This window comes from Nannospalax galili, unplaced genomic scaffold (assembly GCF_000622305.1).
Source record: "Nannospalax galili isolate Female #2095 unplaced genomic scaffold, S.galili_v1.0 scaffold832, whole genome shotgun sequence".
NCBI lineage: Eukaryota > Metazoa > Chordata > Mammalia > Rodentia > Spalacidae > Nannospalax > Nannospalax galili.
In genome coordinates, this window is record NW_008331828.1 from 445,245 (window position 1) to 453,794 (window position 8,550).

Below are 8,550 nucleotides of genomic sequence, written 5' to 3' on the forward strand. Positions count from 1 at the left end.
GGGACTTTCAAGTCAGGAGTGTGTTAACCACATGGCTCTTGGTGTGAGTTCATCCAGTGGAGCCTATTCAGCTTGTCTAGTGTCACTCCCTTAAAGGAGATCAACTTTCCCTCAACCAGCAGTGATCAACTGCCAATAGTTCCTCACATAAGGTCTGGGCCTCCCATTCATTTCCCCAGTTCTGTGCTGTGTTTTTATCTGCTTGAGTTTTCATGGGTCCTGTGCATGCTGCCACCATTGCTGTAAATTCATAAGAACAAGCTCCCAGGAACCTGAAAGACTCATTCCTTATGGTTATGCACAACCCCTGGCTCTTAGAATCTTTCTGCCCCCTTTTCTGCAATGGTCCCTGATACCTGGGTGGATTATGTTAATATAGATGTTGGAGACCAAGATGTCTGAACTCAGGACAAATTAGGCATGAACTTTTGAACAGGTTGCAGCCTCTGCTGAGGGGCAAGGCACTGAAAACAGTGCCTCTATAACCCTGTCATGTGGAACACTGCAGTGACTAGCAAAAGGCAGCTGGCTAGGTTAAAAGTTTACAGTCTGTTCTGAGAAAAACACCTTGACTTCCTTAATCTAGAAGTGAAAAACAGCTTAATCAATAGCACCAAGTATGTGTGTAATTAAAATTAAGACACCTTAATTAATAAGCTCTGACACACTCCCTGGTCTTGTACAAATGACCCTCTGCCCACACTAAGGATTGATCAACCTATGTGACACGTAATATGAGCACCCTTTGTCTCTGTCTGAAATGAATATACATGCACCCTGGACCCTGCACATACCCACTAGCCCCTCTTTGGTATATAAACTTGGTGTTAGAGAATAATGTTAGTTTGTAGCTTATCAGGGAATAAAGCTGAAGTCCCAGAGTTATTACACTGTGCTGATCAGTCTCTGTTCCCAGAGCTGGGCCCCCCGCTGAGCAAAACAACCAGGAGTTCCCAATATCTTAGTGCCATCTCTATTAATTTCAATGTATCTATATGATCATATCAAGACTTATACGTGGCCCTGATTAGTGCCCCTTTCTTAATGTGCCTTTCCTATGCCACCTCTGCACCTTACTTTTCTCCTTACTAAGTCCAGTTCACATCCACCTCCTCGAGAAAGTCTTCGGTCATTCTATAAAACACACATGACCTTCAGAGTCTTTGTAAAAACCAGAGCCATCCTTCTGTGTCTTAGGGTCAAGATTAGGGTCAAGGTGAGGGCTAGGTCTGGGACTTGGTTTAGGTCTAGGGCTAGGGTTAGGCCTAAGGTTATAGATGAAGTTAGCTCAAGAGTTGGGAATATGGTTAGTGCTAGGTTTAGGGTTATGAATAGAGTTAGGCTAGGATTGGGCTAGTTTTAGGGATACTTATAGGGATAGGGATAGGTTTAGGTCCAGGTTTATGGTTAAATTGAGATCTAGGTCTAGACCTACAGTTACGTATAGGGTTAGGATAACGGTTAGGGTTAGGATTAGTGTCATGTTTAGGGCTAGGTGTTAGGAATAAGTTTAGGACTAGGACCATAGCTAGGGTTAGTTTTAGGTTTAGGGGAGGGTTAAAGCTGCTACTATTAGGGCTATGTTGAGGCTTAGGTCTAGGGTTAGGGATAGGTTCATAACAGTTATGGTTATGGCCTAGGGTAGTGTTAGGTTTAGGATTATAGCTAGGTTTAGAGTTAGAACTAAGGCTAGAGTTTGGGCTAAGGTTATGGCTATTCATAGTTTTATAGCTAGCGCTAACACTCAGGCTAGGGTAAATTTAAGAGTTATACCTAGAGCTATGGCTAGTGGTAGTTCTATGGCCAGTGCTAATGCTTGGGCAAGGGCTCAAAAAATGTTTAAACCTATGTTGATGGTCACAGTTATGTCAAGGTTTAGGGAGGGTTTACTATTAGGGTTAGAATTAGGATTAGGACTGGGATTAGGACTATGTGTATGACTAGGTGTAATGATAGGGCCAGGTTTAAGGATAGGTTTAGAGTGTGGGGTTAAGTTTACAGTTATGGTTATGTTTAGGGATAAGGCTAGGATTTAGCTCAAGGCTTAGTACTAGGGCAGGTCTAGAGATAGTGCTAGGTTTAGGTTTAGGATTAGGGTTATAGTTAGGGCTAGGGTTATGTCTAGGGCTAGGACTACATTTAATATCAGACCTGGGGCTATCACTAGAATTAGGACTATAGCTAAGGTTGAGGATACTGATATCTGGCCTAGATGTAGTGATAAAGCTAAGGTAGGGTTTGGATTAATTTTAAGCTTAGGGTTAGAACTATGGTTAGGGTTAGTGCTTGGTCAGAGTTAGGACTAGTTAGTGCTAGGTTAGGGATAGGCCAAGGGCTTGGAATATGGCTATGTTTAGGGCTAGGGTTAGGTCTGGGGTTAGGGGTAAGGAAAGGGTAGGGTTAGAGCTAGGACTAGGTTTAGGGTTAATGTTATTCTAGAGTTAGGCATAAGGTCACAATGAGGGCAAGTGTTTGGGCTAGAGTTGGGGCTAGGTTTAGGGCAAGGGCTAGTGATATGTGTAAGGATAGGGCTAGGACTAGGTCTAGGGCTAAGACTAGGATTAAGGCTGGGTCTATGACTAGGTTTAGGACTAGGGTTAAGGCTAGTGTTAGGGTTAGGGCTAGGCCTATGAAAAGGTTTAGTACTATGGTTGGGGCTAGGTCTAGTTATGGTGTGTTTTAAGGCTAGGCTTAAGGTTAGGGTGAGGACTATGTTTAAGGCTAGGGCTAGCACTGGGACTAGGGTAGGTTTAGGGCTAGGCTAAGGTTGTAGTGGATAGGTTGAGAACTATTGTTAGGGTTAGGGCTTTGGCTAATTCTAGGGATAGGGATAAGGATAAGGCCTAGGTTAGGTTGAAAGTTATGCCTAGGGTTAGGGATATGCTTCATAATAGGGTTAATAATAGGTTTAGGGATAACACTAAAGAAATTGAGGTTGCTTCTGTGCTTGCATTGATGATGTGAGAGTTTATCTTCTGCTTCTCCTGCTCTAGCCACCTCCAGCCACCATGCCTCCCTGCCATGGCAGACTGTAATTCCCCTGGAACCAAGTATAGCAGCCACAGACCATGAGCTGACTGATGCCAGGTCATCCTTCCCTTGCTTTGATGAAACAAACAAAAAGGCAACTTACAATATGTCCATCATTCACCTCAAAGAATACCAAGCACTTTTAAATATGTCAGTAGAGAAACAAGAGCCAGTGAGTGACTGTTGCAGGTGTCCTGGGGCCCTCTGGGAGGGGGTAGAGATAGCACGGAGTCACGACACAGACACCGGGAGTCAGGTGAGAAGCAGGCAGTGTGAGCAGCTGCAGACTCATTTGTTGCAGACATGGGCCTCCCTTATATCCCCCCTCTCGGTGTCCCATTGGCCCCAGTAGGCTTCTCAAATCATGTCTGATCCTCATTGGCTCTCTCTGTCTAGCCATTTTGCGTCAGCTGTCTCCATGTCCTTTGGCAGAATACAAGTTAGACTCAGCTGGATGTTTTGGGCACATTTGCAGTGCTCATGTGCAGGTTGTTCAGGCCACACTTCTTCCTACATATCCACCTTTTTCTTTTTGTGAAGCTCTAGTGGGAGCCAAGATTTTTTGCCTTGGCATTGTTGGCCCTACCTTAGGCGGTCCCCAGTATTATGGACCATGCCTGTCTTAGGTTGGCTTGGTTAGCAAGCGCTTACCCATCACTGACTACCGGCCCTCAAAGGGTGACCTCCCTGTGTATGAGCCCCCTAGGGTGATTGGGGAAGGCAATTATACAGAGGCCTCACAGATTTCCCCATGAGCCAGGCCTGTAGGACCTCATGAGGAGGATCGCGGCCTGTGTGTTGAAGTGCCAGAGGACCTGGAGTATGGCTCTGTTGTTGCATTTTTGCCATCGGGCATGCTGAAAGAGACACTTGACAGGGATGAGCAGGACCAAAGGAATTAGGCTGGCTATGATGGCCAGGAGAATGGGGACAAATGAGGCAGGCCGGATGACACCTAAGGAGACCTGGTACATCCTAGCAAGGAAAAGAACTGGCATCCAGAGGTCAGGGTCCCTCATGTTCTCAGGGGTGACCCATGGTGCAAGGATGGTAGCCTCATTCCAGAAAGCATCTAGGTCATTGGTTTTAACTTTAAGGCACTGTGTGACAAGGAGGGACTTTAATGTCCTGATTTGGGGTTCCCTACAGGTGGGGGGCAGATTACCCATGTTAATTCTAAGACAAAGAGATTGTGTGGGACCCAGATGTCTTGTGCTTAGTGGGGGACTTCCGTGGTTCGTCGTTCGTTAGGCCACGGCCGTATGCCCAAAAGGTGTCCCCGGATGGGGAGTGGCGGTCAGGGGCTGCTCCTGGATTCCACCTCCTAAGGGGTCACCCTTTATGTGGAGGCACTGGGTGAACCAAAAGCAAAATGTGTACCTCCCTAATCAACAGACAGGACAAGGGAAAGGGAAGGAGGGGGTTCTCACGCTCACGCACGAGAGAACGCACATGTAACACGTAGGGGCCGACTTACCAACACTTCAGGCAGGGGGGGTCTCCCAACACCGAAGAAAGTGGGGGTGAGGCACCCAGGCAGTCTCGGGTGGAGAAAGTGAAATGGTGGCTGATCTCTGGAGCGGTGCACGGCCAGCAGAAAAGTGCAAAGAACATGGTCCAGAAGAGAAAAGCGGTTACCACAACAATAGCCAGAACCCAAGGAATGTCAATGCCCATGCCAGCATGGGGAAACCACGTTGGGCACCAGATGTTGTGGGTGTCCTGGGGCCCTCCGGGCGGGGGTAGAGTCAGCACGGAGTCATGACACATATACTGGGACTCAGGTGAGAAGCAGGCAGTGTGAGCAGCTGCAGACTCGTTTGTTGTGGACATGGGGCTCCCTTATATCCCCCTTCCCAGTGTCCCATTGGCCGCAGTAGGCTTTCTCGGATTGTGTCTGATCTTCATTGGCCCTCTCCATCGAGCCATCTTGCATCAGCCTTCTCCATGTCCTTTGGCAGAATACAGGTTAGACTCAGCTGGAAGTTTCTGGCATGTTTCCAGCACGCATGCAGCATGCATGCACAGGTTGTTCAGGCTGCACTTTCTCCTACAAGGGACAAATGGAAATGAACCATTTTTATGAAGTTTGTACCTATGAGCAATTACCTGGTGTGCTTTGTTGTACATCAATTTACCTCCATACAGAAAATGTCACAGAGTGGCATACTACTCACTATTTGTGTCCAGCCAGCACAAAAACAGACTGCAGAATATGCTGCAAACATAACTAAAACTGTGTTTTATTATTTTAAAGAATACTTTGCTGTGGGATATTCTCTTCCAAAACTAGATAAAATAGCTGTTCTGGATATTGGCTCCTGTGCCATGGAGAAATTGGGACTCATCCCTTACTGAGAAACATGAGCCAATCAGCCTTATCCAGCCAACAGATGATGGCCAGTGTCATTGCCCATGAACTTGTGTACCAGTGGTTTGGCAATATTGTGACCATGGACTGGTGGGATGAGTTATGGCTAAATGAAGGATTTGCTTCTTATTTTGAGTTCTTAGGAGTATATCATGCAGAAAAGGGCTGGCAAATGCTTGAGCAGGTGTTACTTGAGTTTGTGTTACCTGTGAAAGAAGAATATTCTTTAATGTCTTCAACCCAGTGGTTGTTTCTGTTGAAATTCTGCTGAAATAACTGCTGTATTCAACAGAATATCATACAGTAAGAGAGCCTGTATTCTGAGAATGTTTGAAGACTGGATAACATCAGGGAAATTCCAAAAAGGTTGCAAGGTTTCCTTGAAAAGTTTTCATTTCAAGAATGTACTCAGAAGGCAGAGGCAGGCGGATCTTTGTGAGTTCAAGGCCAGCCTGGTCTACATAATGAGTTCCAGGACAGCTGGAGGTACTGAAAACCCCTGTCCCAAAAAGACCAAAAAAAAAAAAAAAAAAAAAAAAAAAAAAAAAGAATGCAAAACTTTAGACTTTTGGGACTTGCTGGAAGAGGCAAGCAATCTGCCAGTGAAAGAAGTGATGGATACCTGGACTAGCCAGATGAGCTATCCTGTGCTTAATGTAAGCAACAGGCAAAATATCATACAGAAACATTTCTGTTGGACTCCAAATCTGATTTCTCAGCCACCCTTGGGAAAGTGAACCCTTGTTTTGCAATGTCCATGGAGAAGAGAAGAGACTGTTGGATCCCCTGGAACTAGAGTTATGGACAGTTGTTAGCTGCCATGTGGGTGCTGGGATTCTGATCTGTGTTTTCTGCAAGAACAGTGTTCTTAACTGCTGAGCCATCTCTCCAGCCTATAAATATATACTTTAAAATCAGTAGGAGCTGAACAAATAAGATGTTAAAACAGAAGTGAGCCTTCCTTATTTTTCACTTTACCCAAAATATTAGATTAGAATAAATATTTTCATGCAACCAAAAATAAATAAATAAATAAAGTTGAGGATAGAGCTAGTGCAAAGCACAGGGCTAAGGCCAAGGCTTCTTTATGGCTAGGGGTAGAGCAAGGATTACCTCAAGGGTTATGGCTAGGGCTAGGGTTATTTCTAAGATTCAGGTTAGGGGTAGGGTAAAGGCCAGGTTTACAGCTTGGGTTAGTGCTAGGACAGGTACGGGTTTAGTGCCAGGGTTGGGCTAGATTTATTGCTACGGTTAGGGCTAGATCAAGGGTTAAGTCAAGGTCTATGGCTGTGTTTAAGCATAGGATTATGTGTAAGTATGGTGTTAGTGTTAGGGCTAGGGTTAGGATTAGGATTACAGATAGGTCTAGGACTAGGTCTAGGGTTAAGTTTAGGTGTAGAGTTAGGGTTAAAGTGAGTGACAGAATTAGAATATGGGATAGGGTTAGGACTAGTTTGGAGCTAGGCAGGGCTAGGGCAGTTGTTATGGTTATGGCTAGATCGAGGGCTAGGAATAGCACTAGGTTTAGGTTTAGGATGAGGGCAAGGCCTTGTTATAGGTTTAAGATTATGGTTAGTGTGAAGGCTGGGTTTAGGGCTATGGATAGTGCTAGGGTTCAGGCTGGGTTTAAGGTTAGGGTTAGGATTATGGTTCAGGGTTAGAGCTAGCTTTAGGGTTAGTTTAGGGTTATATCTAGAGCTAAGTTTAGGGTTAGGGATAATCCTAGGTCTATGCTTAGGTCTTGGTTTACAGTTAGGGTGAGTGCTAGTTTTAGGGTTAGGGTTTTAGAATGTAGTGGGTGACTCTAAAACTTTCAGACAATATGTCAACCTCAGGCAGAGAAGAAACATGGTCTGATTCTTCTAATTTGACAACAGCAAGTATAATTACCTGCCTGTGAGATGGAGCATGTGCAGCCATGTATGGAGGTGACTCTGTATCAGCTGCTTTGGCAAGATCCTCCTCAGATACATCAGTCAGAAGAAGTGTTGGCTCAGCTGCTGACATACTGGATTCCATGATGTCATGAAGCATAGCCCCATCTATGGCATTCAGCTTCCCCTGAGTCTCGGTTGTAGAATCTGGTCTGGGATCCAGTACAGCCACCATTTAGTGTGCCATCTCCCTCTGTGGCACTGCTGCAGAAGCTGATCTGGGACATAAACATCCTCTTGTGGTTCCAGCTGCAGCTGAGGCAGAGCTTCAGAAGTTGGTCTGGGAGCCAGAGTCTCAGGCATCCCTGGTACAAACTAATCAGGTAGCTCAGGACCTGTTGTCCAGGAAGGTCCCAGATCTAAGCACAGAAAGAGATGCGTGGTGAGTGCAGGCAATTTTGAAATGAAAGCAGGGAAGATTTGGGGTGCAATGAGCTTCCTGAAGATGTGTATCTTTGCCTTAGACTTCCAAAAGGCACACAATCCCAATATCTGCCAGAGAATAACCAGTTTGTGTGTGTACATCCTACCTGACTAAATCTTAAACCTGGTTGCAGGCCAAAGGCCTGCTTCTGGCACCTCCCTGGCAGAATGCACTGAACCCTCCTTCCCACCTCAACAGACACCTACCACATGCCTCCTCATCCTTGGCTTTTGTGTTTTTGGACTTCTGTTCATCCATTTTAGACAGGAACTTCTGTCCATAGATGATCAGGTATGAAGAAAACATGTTGAGATTCATGTAGTGCACCAGCTGGTAGAGGTTTTCCAGGTCTAAATTCTGATAAAAATTATCTGGATGTTTGTCAGTCCCCAATCCTAGGATGTACATTATGGCCCTAAGGCAGGTGGACAAAGAATATAGTTAGAAGCCTGCCTGCTCTCTGCCTGTGCTGCAAAGCTTCCGTGTAGACAAGGCAAAGTTTGTCCAGTCCATCGACATTGGACATGGTGGGAAGTAATTTTGGAGCCATGTGTGCAGGGGTTCCAACACTTTCTGCCCAGTCCCCTTGTGAAAAAACTGAGCAATCAGGATAGGCCATGTTGGAGATGAATACTCACAGGGGTTGGTATTTATCTGCCGTCCTCTGCTCTGCTTCTCTGAACCCAGGAGGCCACCCAGAATCTCCCTTATATCCCCACTGCTGGTGAAGTCCCAGGGTTAATCTCTCTAGTGGAAATCCCTGTAGGAGGATTCCTGGCAGTTGTTTAATC

General features: G+C 45.6%; 1 pseudogene; it reads left to right on the plus strand.

Moving 5' to 3' along the window:
* Positions 1–2,458: 2,458 nt before the first annotated feature.
* On the plus strand, positions 2,459–6,138 carry LOC103728950 (annotated as a pseudogene).
* Positions 6,139–8,550: the final 2,412 nt, after the last annotated feature.